The sequence below is a fragment of the Salarias fasciatus genome, assembly GCF_902148845.1.
Source record: "Salarias fasciatus chromosome 7 unlocalized genomic scaffold, fSalaFa1.1 super_scaffold_4, whole genome shotgun sequence".
Taxonomy (NCBI): Eukaryota; Metazoa; Chordata; class Actinopteri; order Blenniiformes; family Blenniidae; genus Salarias; species Salarias fasciatus.
Genome location: NW_021941229.1, coordinates 28,127,167 through 28,138,904, shown reverse-complemented (window position 1 = coordinate 28,138,904; position 11,738 = coordinate 28,127,167). Strand labels below are relative to the sequence as shown.

Below are 11,738 nucleotides of genomic sequence, written 5' to 3'. Positions count from 1 at the left end.
AAACTTTAGACATGTCATTGATGTGTAGAATAAACAGTTTAGGGCCAAGCACTGACCCCTGGGGGACACCGCAGGTTCTGTTTAAGCAATCTGAAGTAGTGTTGCCCATGTTGACAAATTGCTTGCGATTGCTTAAATAACTTTTAACCCATTCCAGTGCCACTCCCCTAATCCCACACCTCTCCAGCTTATCAACCAAAATCCGATGATTGATGGTATCAAATGTTTTTTTGAGCTCTATGAACAGCCCAACTGCATATTTTTTATTGTCCATTGCGTTACTGATTTCTTCCATTGCTTCAGTTACTGCGAGGGAAGTAGATCGATTTTTCCTAAACCCGTATTGGCTGTTAGTGAGGAGGCTGTGTTTATCTATACATTTTTCCAGTCTACTGTCAAATAATTTTTCAAAAATCTTTGAAAATTGTGATAATAAAGCAACAGGCCTATAATTTGTAAATTGGTGTTTATCCCCACTTTTGTACAGTGGTATAACTTTTGCAATTTTTATTGAATCTGGGAAAGTGCCAGATTTGAATGATAGGTTGCAGAGGTATGTGAGAGGCTTTGAGATGCTCAATACAACATCTTTGACATTTGCCATGTCGATTCCATCACAGTCTTGAGATTTTTTGCTTTTGCTTTTCAGTACAGTATTGACCAGGTCATTTTCTTCAACATCAAAAAGAAACATAGAGTAACACTGCGTTCTACTAAATTTTTAAATGTTCCAGAATCCGTATCAGATTTTATGATTTCTGCAAGATTTGGACCAACGTCCACAAAGAATTCATTAAAGAGGTCAGCAACAGTTTGTGGATCCACTATCTCGGCGGTGCCCTTCATAAAATACTCAGGGTCATTCTTATGCTTTCTGCCAACCTTAATTATAGTATTCAATGCTTTCCAAATACCTTTTATGTTCTTTTTATTTTCAGTTAATATTCTATTATAATAATCTTTTTTACTTTTCCTTAAAATATTTGTAAGCTTGTTTTTGTATTTTTTATATCGGTCGTCACTTTCCTTTGTTTTTTGTTTAATACATTCTTTGTAGAGAGAGTTCTTTTCCTGCAGGCGTTTTGTAGTCCATGAGTAATCCATGGGCATTTTGAATATGACCGTCTCCTGCTTGACCTCTTTAAAGGACAGTTTTTGTGATATAGTAGAATGAAGGTTCTCAGAAATGTATCATAAGCAATGTTGACATCATGTTCCTCATACACAAAATTCCAGTCTTGGGCACATAATTCTTGCCTAAAGTCCCCAATGGATTACTCCGTTAGTCTTCTATACTCTTCAATCTTTTTTGGCATTTTAGTCTTACATTTGCAATCATATACAGTGAAATTTGGTAAATTATCACTTATATCTGTTATCAATAATCCACTTTTTGCTGACATTTCAGTATCATTAGTAAATATATTATCTATCAATGCAGCGCAGTGTGAAGTAATCCTGCTTGGTCTAGTGATTAATGGGTGAAGGGTCAAACTTTTCATTGTGTTTTAAATTCATCGGTTAGTTTGTGTGTGTTTGAATTGTTGAAGTCACCACAAATAAATACGGATTTATTACTAAATGTGGAGACGGTTTCCTCAGTCCATCCATTAGACTGCATTCGGTCAGAGCCTGGAGCTCTATACGAGCAGCTGATCAGCACATTTTAGCTTTTCCTGAGGACACTTCTATAGTCAGGCTTTCAAGCATATTATCAATAACGTTACTCATTTTCTCTATAACTTCAATTTGAAACAGCTGTCAGTAAACATTGCAACCCCCCCTCCCCCCCTCCCGATTTAATTTTCCTCTGAGTGTGTAAGAACTCATACCCTTCCAAATAAAAATCTGCTCCTCTTGCTTCATTGATCCATGTTTCTGAAATAGCTGTGATATTGAAAGGCTGCTTGAACTGTTTCAGATATTCTTTGATGCTGTTGAAATTTGCATATAAACTTCTGCTATTTATGTGTATAATGGATAATTTCCCCATGCTATGTACTGACGTATTGTCCTGTTCGTCAGTCATGTAGCAACATGTAGATTCCTCTGAATGGAAAAAGTTACTGTCAGGGTCAAAGTCCTGCTGGGAGTCGTAAGACTCACACTCTGTGTATTCAAATGTTTTAATATTCAGACTGTCATTTGCTGACACATCGCGTATTAATTGCAGAAAGCTTTCCGGAGTTGCTTGTTGGTCTTTGCTGCAGTGTGTCATAAGTGTGAATATTTGTCCATTCGTCATCTCTGCTGTCACTGGTACCTGTCCAGGCCCTCGATGCTTCCTCTGGTGTACCGTTACGCCTGATGAACATTTTACAGTGGGCGGTCCATGTATTCTGAATTTTTCGTTGCGATATCTGCATTTCGTTTTGTTAGGTGCTCATTTAAATACACATTAGTCCCCTTTAGCCTCCGAGCCTGTCTAAGCAGGTCACTTCTGTCTTTTCGGTTCACGAACCTCATAATGACTGCTGGTTTGAATTATAATTTCTTGTGACGTGAACTGGAGAAATAAATCAGACAGGAAAAAACTAAACTGGACTAAATTTCAGACAAGCCGAACGTCACTCTGCTGGTGGACGGTAGAACCAGAAGAACTGGGTCCTCTGAGCCTGAGAGAATAACACACACCCAGTCTGATCACTGGAACGTCCGGCCATCCCGTCACATCGCTGCTGAGGAAGAAGCTCTCCAGCAAACGGTTTGACGACAAGATTAGAAGAAAACCGGCTCACCAGAAAATTCCAGGAAATGAAGCAGACGATCAAAAACAGACTGACGGGTCTGATTCTGATCTTCTGCTGCCAGGATGTAGAAAGTAGTCTGCTTTTTGTGACAACTACAGACAGAACTCCCTGCCGCGGCTCAGTGGCGCCCCCTGGCGGCAGAGGAAAGAACTTGGTCCCGGAACAACCAGGACAGCTGCCAGAGGGGACAGTGAGGGACATTGAGACAGACAGCCGTCTCTGTTGGAGGCTCACGCCACTGGAAGCGTCTCCCTGCTGAAAGAAGACGGACCGCCAACTGGCTGACCTTCAAATCCAACCTCAAGAGGCTGAAAGCAAAACAAATCTGTAATCATGGACAAGTATGAGCTAAATGTGTCCCTGGTTTTACCCATACGTCCCTGAAGACGTCCCGCAGCCTCATGTCTGTTGTATTATAGCGTATTGCACTAATAGATGTTTTTGTATGAATTGTTTTTATTTTCCACTTTTTAACAACCTGCTCAGGGACCACAGGTGTGAATCAGCCCACTGCTAACTCTGGCATGTTTACTCTATTACTGTTCAGGAAGTGCTGTCCCTGATAAATACATAAATCAATAAAATAAAAATATATACTCATGGGAAGATAAGTAGCCCATCTCAAACCTGAAATATGAAATCTGATAACTCTCGAGTTTTATTTTACGCGGCTGATTCGCCAAGAGCCGAGGAGAAGACAAGCATCAGGACTGAAGGACTGTACAGGATCTACGTCCTCTCTCCGTGGCGGAACAGGACGGCTTTAAGAACCTGATGAAGACTCTGGATCATCGCTACTCGCTGCCGAGTCGCAGATTTTCCACAGGAGAGTAAATTCCCTCCCCGTATAAAGACTGTTGCTCCAAAGTGAAGAAAGGTCTGGACGCTGCAGCAGCCTGGTTTTACCTGACGTGAGGACATCTGGAGAGACAGAGCCAGAGACATGTCCTGTTATTGACCACAGCTGGGACATTAAAGCGCATGTGCCTGAAGCCTGAGCCTTTTCTGGGAAGCACACTGCAGACGGTATGAAAAGGAATGACAGATAAATGGAACACGGCGATGGAAGCCCAGACAGCGGCAACAGACAGCGGCGCCAATATGGCGGCCGCAGGGCGTCAAGCAGGGTGGGCGCGTTGGCCGTGTTTTCACACGGTAAATCTGGCTGTGAAAGACTCCGCTGAGGCCGTCCTGAGCCTTACCCCCCGCAGAGGAGCCGGGCCGTGGCAGCTTGTTAAATGCAGTGGAGAAGCTCAGAGGAATCCGGAAGCTGCAGAAGTTTCCAGAGCGAGAGCTCCTCCAGCCTGTGGAAGCTGTGGAACTCGGAGTTCTCGGCGTTTCAGACTGCTGCAGGAGGAAGCGTCACTCCTGCTCGTCTCCTGCTGGGACAGAAGCCGACTGTGACTGACGAGGGAGGCTGGTCCCCGGCTGGTCTCGCCTCGAAGCCTCGAGACCATCTGAAGAAGCTACGAGAGGCATCAGCCGAGAGGCGGGAGCGATCCGTCGGCGACTCTTCTTCTGCGGTCGGCCGCCGCTCTGGACGGTCAGCGCAACAAGCGAGCTGCTGCGAGGTCAGCACAGCGCCAGCGCCGCTCCAGAGGGGCTGAACCTGGACTCGGTCTCGGTGTGAGCTCCGGCTTCCACACAAGATCTAAAAACAGTGAGTCAGACCTCGGCCCAGACCGGATCAGAGCCCGAACCAAGCACCTGAACCAAGCCCCTGGACCAAGAACCTGGACCAAGAACCTGGACCAAGCCCCTGGACCAAGAACCTGGACCAAGCCCCTGGACCAAGAACCTGGACCAAGCCCCTGGACCAAGAACCTGGACCAAGAACCTGGACCAAGAACCTGGACCAAGCCCCTGGACCAAGCCCCTGGACCAAGAACCTGGACCAAGCCCCTGGACCAAGAACCTGGACCAAGAACCTGGACCAAGAACCTGGACCGAGCCCCTGGACCAAGCCCCTGGACCAAGAACCTGGACCAAGCCCCTGGACCAAGAACCTGGACCAAGAACCTGGACCAAGAACCTGGACCATGAACCTGGACCAAGAACCTGGACCAAGCCCCTGGACCAAGAACCTGGACCAAGAACCTGGACCAAGCCCCTGGACCAAGAACCTGGACCAAGCCCCTGGACCAAGAACCTGGACCAAGCCCCTGGACCAAGCCCCTGGACCAAGCCCCTGGACCAAGAACCTGGACCAAGCCCCTGGACCAAGAACCTGGACCAAGCCCCTGGACCAAGAACCTGGACCAAGCCCCTGGACCAAGCCCCTGGACCAAGCCCCTGGACCAAGAACCTGGACCAAGCCCCTGGACCAAGAACCTGGACCAAGCCCCTGGACCAAGAACCTGGACCAAGCCCCTGGACCAAGAACCTGGACCAAGAACCTGGACCAAGAACCTGGACCATGAACCTGGACCAAGAACCTGGACCAAGCCCCTGGACCAAGAACCTGGACCAAGAACCTGGACCAAGAACCTGGACCAAGCCCCTGGACCAAGAACCTGGACCAAGACCCTGGACCAAGCACCTGGACCAAGAACCTGGACCAAGCCCCTGGACCAAGAACCTGGACCATGAACCTGGACCAAGAACCTGGACCAAGAACCTGGACCAAGAACCTGGACCAAGAACCTGGACCAAGCCCCTGGGCCAAGAACCTGGACCAAGCCCCTGGACCAAGAACCTGGACCAAGCCCCTGGACCAAGAACCTGGACCAAGCCCCTGGACCAAGAACCTGGACCAAGACCCTGGACCAAGAACCTGGACCAAGAACCTGGACCAAGCCCCTGTGTGTTTTTAAAGTTTTGTATTTGTCATGTTATTTGCTGTACATTTTTAGGTAATTGTTCATTATTTATTCAACCACTCACAACATCCGAGGCCAAACGTCAAGTTCTTTGACAAAAGAGCAACGAGCCAAGTGTGTTCTGCACCTTATTAGCAGCATTGACTTTATTTTCCAGAAACACCTCTGGATAATGGGACTTTTAGCTGCACTGCTGAGATTTTTACATTTTTTATGTTGTTATATTTTTAGTATTTACATTTTTTTGTATGAAAAAGGCAAAATGAATTATTTTATATTGGAATGTTGACATTGTTGTGGTTTACTTGTTAATAAAAAATTGTTGTTTCATTTGGTTAAAGTCTTCATCCCATGTTTTATTATCCTGGTGAGCTACAAATAGCATGCCTCTCTCTCTCTCTCTCTGCCCCCCCCCCCCCCCCCCCCCCCACACACACACACACACACACACACACACACACACACACACACAAGCCCTTGATAATCTTCTCAGGCACTTTTGAAAATTTTTTGCACTTTAAAATTTCTTTTTCACAAGAAAATAAAAAGAAGTGGACGACTGGACTGTGACTCGTCTCCTCTTGTTTCTGCTTTACGCCACTGGTGCTGTACTGCTTACAGATCTGTAATAATTAATCTAATTAATCTCTTTTTAAAGGGCTAAGAAAAGCCAGCTTCAAGCTGTAATAACGAATGAAGACTTTTCTATTGATAATTGAGACGAGTGGGAATAATTCTGGACATGACACTTTTTATTTCAAAGTAAATAAACACATAGAAATATTGTTTTTCCACAACGGTGCTTCTTGTACATCTTCTTAACTTTTGGAAAATACCTGTATCATTTCTGGCAAATAATATATAAAAAAACCTTTTTGGTTGAATAACAGTGACTTTAAGTCTAAATGTTCCTGAAATAGGAATATTTTGGGGCTTAGAAGTGTCTGCATCATGAGAACGACTCACGACGATGTAGTTCCTCTGCCAGGCCTTTAGGAGCGCTGTGGCGCTGTGACTCTGTAACTAACTGCCAGAAATTCACCAGAGAAGAAGACAGAGCCGGAGCTCCACACTCCGCTGCTGTAAACAAACTCCAGGCCAGGAGAAGAAGCTTCATCAAGCCAAGAACCGTCAGTATCTTCTGCAGGACGCTGGAAGACGGACTTCAAACTGTCTCCTGACCGTTTTCCTGTCCGCTCCGACTGGAATTTGCCAGAAAAACTGCTCCGTTGTCCATGTTTGGCGAAATGTCCCAGCTGCTGCCTTCTGCATTGAAACCGGAAATCTCGTCATGGGTTAATCTCGCGAGATCTGGTCACAGCCCTGCCAGCAGCTCAAGCACAAGAAGCCCAAAGCATGAAAAAGTTTTTTATATGAAGGAAACTCACACACAGAAGCAATACAGCTGGAAATTAATAACTAGATTAACAGGATAAAAGAACAAAAGTTGCTAAATCTGACTGTAATGACTGAACTGAATTAATGAGATAATTTGACATGTTAATAGTGAACACACAGGACGTGTGTGTGTTCTCTTCACTTCCTGAACTTTGCCAGTTCCTCCCTCATCAGACAGAAGTCCTCAGTGAGCCTCTGGCTCTGATCAGCTGACTGAATGATGGCGTCTCTCAGCTTCTGGTCTTCTTCAGGTGTTGCAGTGACTCTGAAAACGTTCACGAGCAGCAGCAGCAGGCTGGTCACTGATTGAATCAACACCTCCACCACATGAACAGCTCCTCCACTCTTCTTCTTCAGCTCAGACACCTGATGGAGGACCTTCTGAAGATCCTCCACATCTTTCAGGGACTCTTCAGCCTGATACTTGGAGCCTTTCTCCTCCAGATCTTTACATGTTTGATGGATATGAACCAAGAGCTGCTTCATCGGTTCAACAATCTCCATCAACTCTGCTCCCAGATTCTTCACCTTTTCAGCATTTCCACTCTCAACCAGCATTTTAGTGACATTTGCATATATGACAGCACCTCCACCTGCAAGAGCTGCAGCAATTGGAAGAGTAAGTGGGAATGCTGCACCGAGCAGGAAGACAGCAGCTCCAACTCCACCTACAGCTCCAACAACAGCTCCAACTCTTCTCTGACTGTCTTTTCTTCTCTGCATGTCTTTGACTTCTTCAGAAATCCTCAGAAGCTCCTCCACGATCTCCCTCATCCTTGGTTCATTGCTGTTGAGCAGCGAGGTGAAAGAATCTGAATCCAGCTGAAGTTTATTGACCAGATCTGACAGGTCAGGCGGCAGGTCTCTGCTGTCCCATTTCTCCAGTGTTGAAGACATGTCTTGAAGTTTCCTTTAAAAGCCAACAGGAAGGTTTTTCTCTCCACTCTGATGAAACACACACACACACACACACACACACACACACACACACACACACACACACACACACACACACACACACACAGTGATTTTCAGTTACTAATCTTTCTGAAACACAGTGGGACAAAAAAAAGCATTCATTCGGCCACTGACTGATCAGGTTGTCATCGGGACACCTCAACGGAGAGTATGGAAAAAAAAAATCCATTAAATCCACTAAATCACATTGAAGGACGCCGTTTTCTGACTGGAAGTCCATCCCGGGCTGCAGAGCCCGGAGCTGGATTCTTATGGTGAGTCCATGTGACGAATATCCTCCACTGCAGAACAGACGCACTGTCTCTTTACCAGCCAAAAGCACACTATGACAAACATGCTCTGTGTGTGTGTGTGTGTGTGTGTGTGTGTGTGTGTGTGTGTGTGTGTGTGTGTGTGTGTTCTTGTACATACCCAAACGTAAGTACCAAAATTTGTTTTTCACCAACAGAGTGAGGACATTTTTGCTGGTCCTCACTTTTCAAAAGGCCTTTTTTGACCTTTTTGAGGTTCAGACTTGGTTTTTGATTTAGGGTTCCAGTTGAGTTTAGGTCAGGTTTAGGGCATAGGTTAGGGTTAGGCATTTATTTTTGATGGTTAGGGTTAGGGTAAGGGGCTGGGAAATGCATTATGTCAATGAGTGTCCTCACAACGATATAAGTACAAACGTGTGTGTGTGTGTGTGTGTGTGTGTGTGTGTGTTTGTGTGTGTGTGTGTGTGTGTGTGTGTGTGTGTGTGTGTGTGTGTGTGTGTGTTTGTGTGTGTGTGTGTGTGTGTGTTTGTGTGTGTGTGTGTGTGTGTGTGTGTGTGTGTGTGTTTGTGTGTGTGTGTGTGTGTGTGTGTGTGTGTGTGTGTGGGCCGGCCCTGCTGCCAGCAGAAGACGCTCAGTTGGACTCACCGTTGCGTTCCAGTCCAGCGCCGCAGTGGAGCCTCCAGTCCTCAGGAACCAGCTCCACCCAGAGCCCCGCTGGCCCCGCCCACCTGAGACCAGCACAGGGAAATCAGAGAAGAAGAATGCTGAGCTCCTGTGGAGCATGGTGGTGGAACCATCATCCTCTGGGGCTGCTCTCTGGGACAGGGGGGCGGTCTGAGGTCAGGCGTGCTGCGAGTTAAAATCCTGCTGAACGCTCACAAAGCCGCTTCACCCACACCAGACGGCACAAACACTCTGTGTGGTTTCCAAAAGCAAGACATCCATCACAAGCTACTGCAGTTTGATCTGCAAGTAAGAACCAAACCTCTAAAAATAACACATAAACATCAAGTCAGAAACAAATCCAAGTGTTGAACACATAAAAAGAAACATTTCTTCAATAACAAGCGATTTCCTGACAAACTAAACGCTTTCAGTACAGAAACAATTCATAACACACCTCCAGACCCGGACCCGGACCCGGACCCGGACCCGGACCCTCCCTGCTCTGCAGGAGATCTGCTGGACCAGCTACAGCGTGTGAAACCTGCTGAACACCTACAGTTGACCTTTGACCTCTGTTGCTGCCAATACGGCTAGACCACAAAGCTCCGAGCTGAACTTTTCTTACTGAGCATTTAGTGACTTTCTGCCATAATTATCAAATAAATTCTTTAAAATTCCTACCGTGTGACTTCCTGGATGTTTTTTCACATTCTGTCTTTCTCAAGTGTAGCTCTGATCAAGACTACTGACCTGTACCGACCTGTACTGACCTGTACTGACCTGTACCGACCTGTACTGACCTGTACTCACCTGTACTGACCTGTACTCACCTGAACCGACCTGTACCGACCTGTACTGACCTGTACCGACCTGTCCTGACCTGTACCGACCTGTACCGACCTGTACTGACCTGTCCTGACCTGTACCGACCTGTACCGACCTGTACCGACCTGTACCGACCTGTCCTGACCTGTACCGACCTGTACCGACCTGTACTGACCTGTACTGACCTGTACTCACCTGAACCGACCTGTACCGACCTGTACCGACCTGTACCGACCTGTCCTGACCTGTACCGACCTGAACCGACCTGTACCGACCTGTCCTGACCTGTACCGACCTGTACCGACCTGTACCGACCTGTCCTGACCTGTACCGACCTGTACCGACCTGTACCGACCTGTACTCACCTGAACCGACCTGTACTGACCTGTACTCACCTGTACTGACCTGTACCGACCTGTCCTGACCTGTACCGACCTGTACCGACCTGTACCGACCTGTCCTGACCTGTACCGACCTGTACCGACCTGTACTGACCTGTACTGACCTGTACTCACCTGAACCGACCTGTACCGACCTGTACCGACCTGTACCGACCTGTACCGACCTGTCCTGACCTGTACCGACCTGTACCGACCTGTACCGACCTGTCCTGACCTGTACCGACCTGTACCGACCTGTACCGACCTGTACTCACCTGAACCGACCTGTACTGACCTGTACTCACCTGTACTGACCTGTACTGACCTGTACCGACCTGTCCTGACCTGTCCTGACCTGTACCGACCTGTACCGACCTGTCCTGACCTGTACTGACCTGTACCGACCTGTACCGACCTGTACCGACCTGTACCGACCTGTCCTGACCTGTACCGACCTGTCCTGACCTGTACCGACCTGTACTGACCTGTACTGACCTGTACTCACCTGTACTGACCTGTACCGACCTGTACCGACCTGTACTCACCTGTACTCACCTGAACCGACCTGTACTGACCTGTACTGACCTGTACCGACCTGTACCGACCTGTACCGACCTGTCCTGACCTGTACTGACCTGTACCGACCTGTACCGACCTGTCCTGACCTGTACTGACCTGTACCGACCTGTCCTGACCTGTCCTGACCTGTCCTGACCTGTACCGACCTGTACTGACCTGTACTGACCTGTACTCACCTGTACTGACCTGTACCGACCTGTACCGACCTGTACTCACCTGTACTGACCTGTACCGACCTGTACCGACCTGTACTCACCTGAACCGACCTGTACTGACCTGTACTCACCTGTACTGACCTGTACCGACCTGTACCGACCTGTACCGACCTGTACCGACCTGTCCTGACCTGTACTGACCTGTACTGACCTGCACTGACCTGTACCGACCTGTCCTGACCTGTCCTGACCTGTACCGACCTGTACCGACCTGTCCTGACCTGTACCGACCTGTACCGACCTGTACCGACCTGTACCGACCTGTACTGACCTGTACTGACCTGTACTGACCTGTACCGACCTGTCCTGACCTGTCCTGACCTGTACCGACCTGTACCGACCTGTCCTGACCTGTACCGACCTGTACCGACCTGTACCGACCTGTACCGACCTGTACTGACCTGTACTGACCTGTACCGACCTGTACCGACCTGTACCGACCTGTACCGACCTGTACTGACCTGTACTGACCTGTACTGACCTGTACCGACCTGTACTGACCTGTACTGACCTGTACTGACCTGTCCTGACCTGTACTCACCTGCAGTGTCTCTGGTTGACCCTCTCTGGTTCCTTCCTGGATCCTCGGCTGTCAGCAGGGTTGTGAAACGATTTGAGGAGATGAGACTTGTTTTTGTCTTTAGAGAATGATGGGAATTTGTAGGTGGAGTCGAGGCCCCGCCTCCACCTGCTGGACTGGTTTAACCGCTCCGTCTCAAGTTGTCTGCAGTGAGCTGTAAACACACACACCAGCCGAGGGGGCCGAGGCCGGTTTGGACAGCAGGTCGAATCTCAGAAAGGAAGAGTTGTTAAATGTCCAAATACATAGTTTACATATGTTACACACTTTAGGAATGCTGGGATTCATGATTCCACA

The 11,738-nt window shown here is 47.8% G+C and overlaps 1 long non-coding RNA gene across 1 annotated transcript; it reads right to left on the bottom strand.

Annotated features, from left to right (window-relative positions):
• Positions 1-6,288: 6,288 nt before the first annotated feature.
• LOC115383001 (uncharacterized) lies at positions 6,289-11,472 on the bottom strand. The gene is made up of 3 exons (XR_003930615.1): positions 11,403-11,472; positions 8,842-8,924; positions 6,289-7,912 (listed from the first exon to the last, which is right to left on the bottom strand). It is a non-coding gene; the product is annotated as an uncharacterized LOC115383001 (long non-coding RNA).
• Positions 11,473-11,738: the final 266 nt, after the last annotated feature.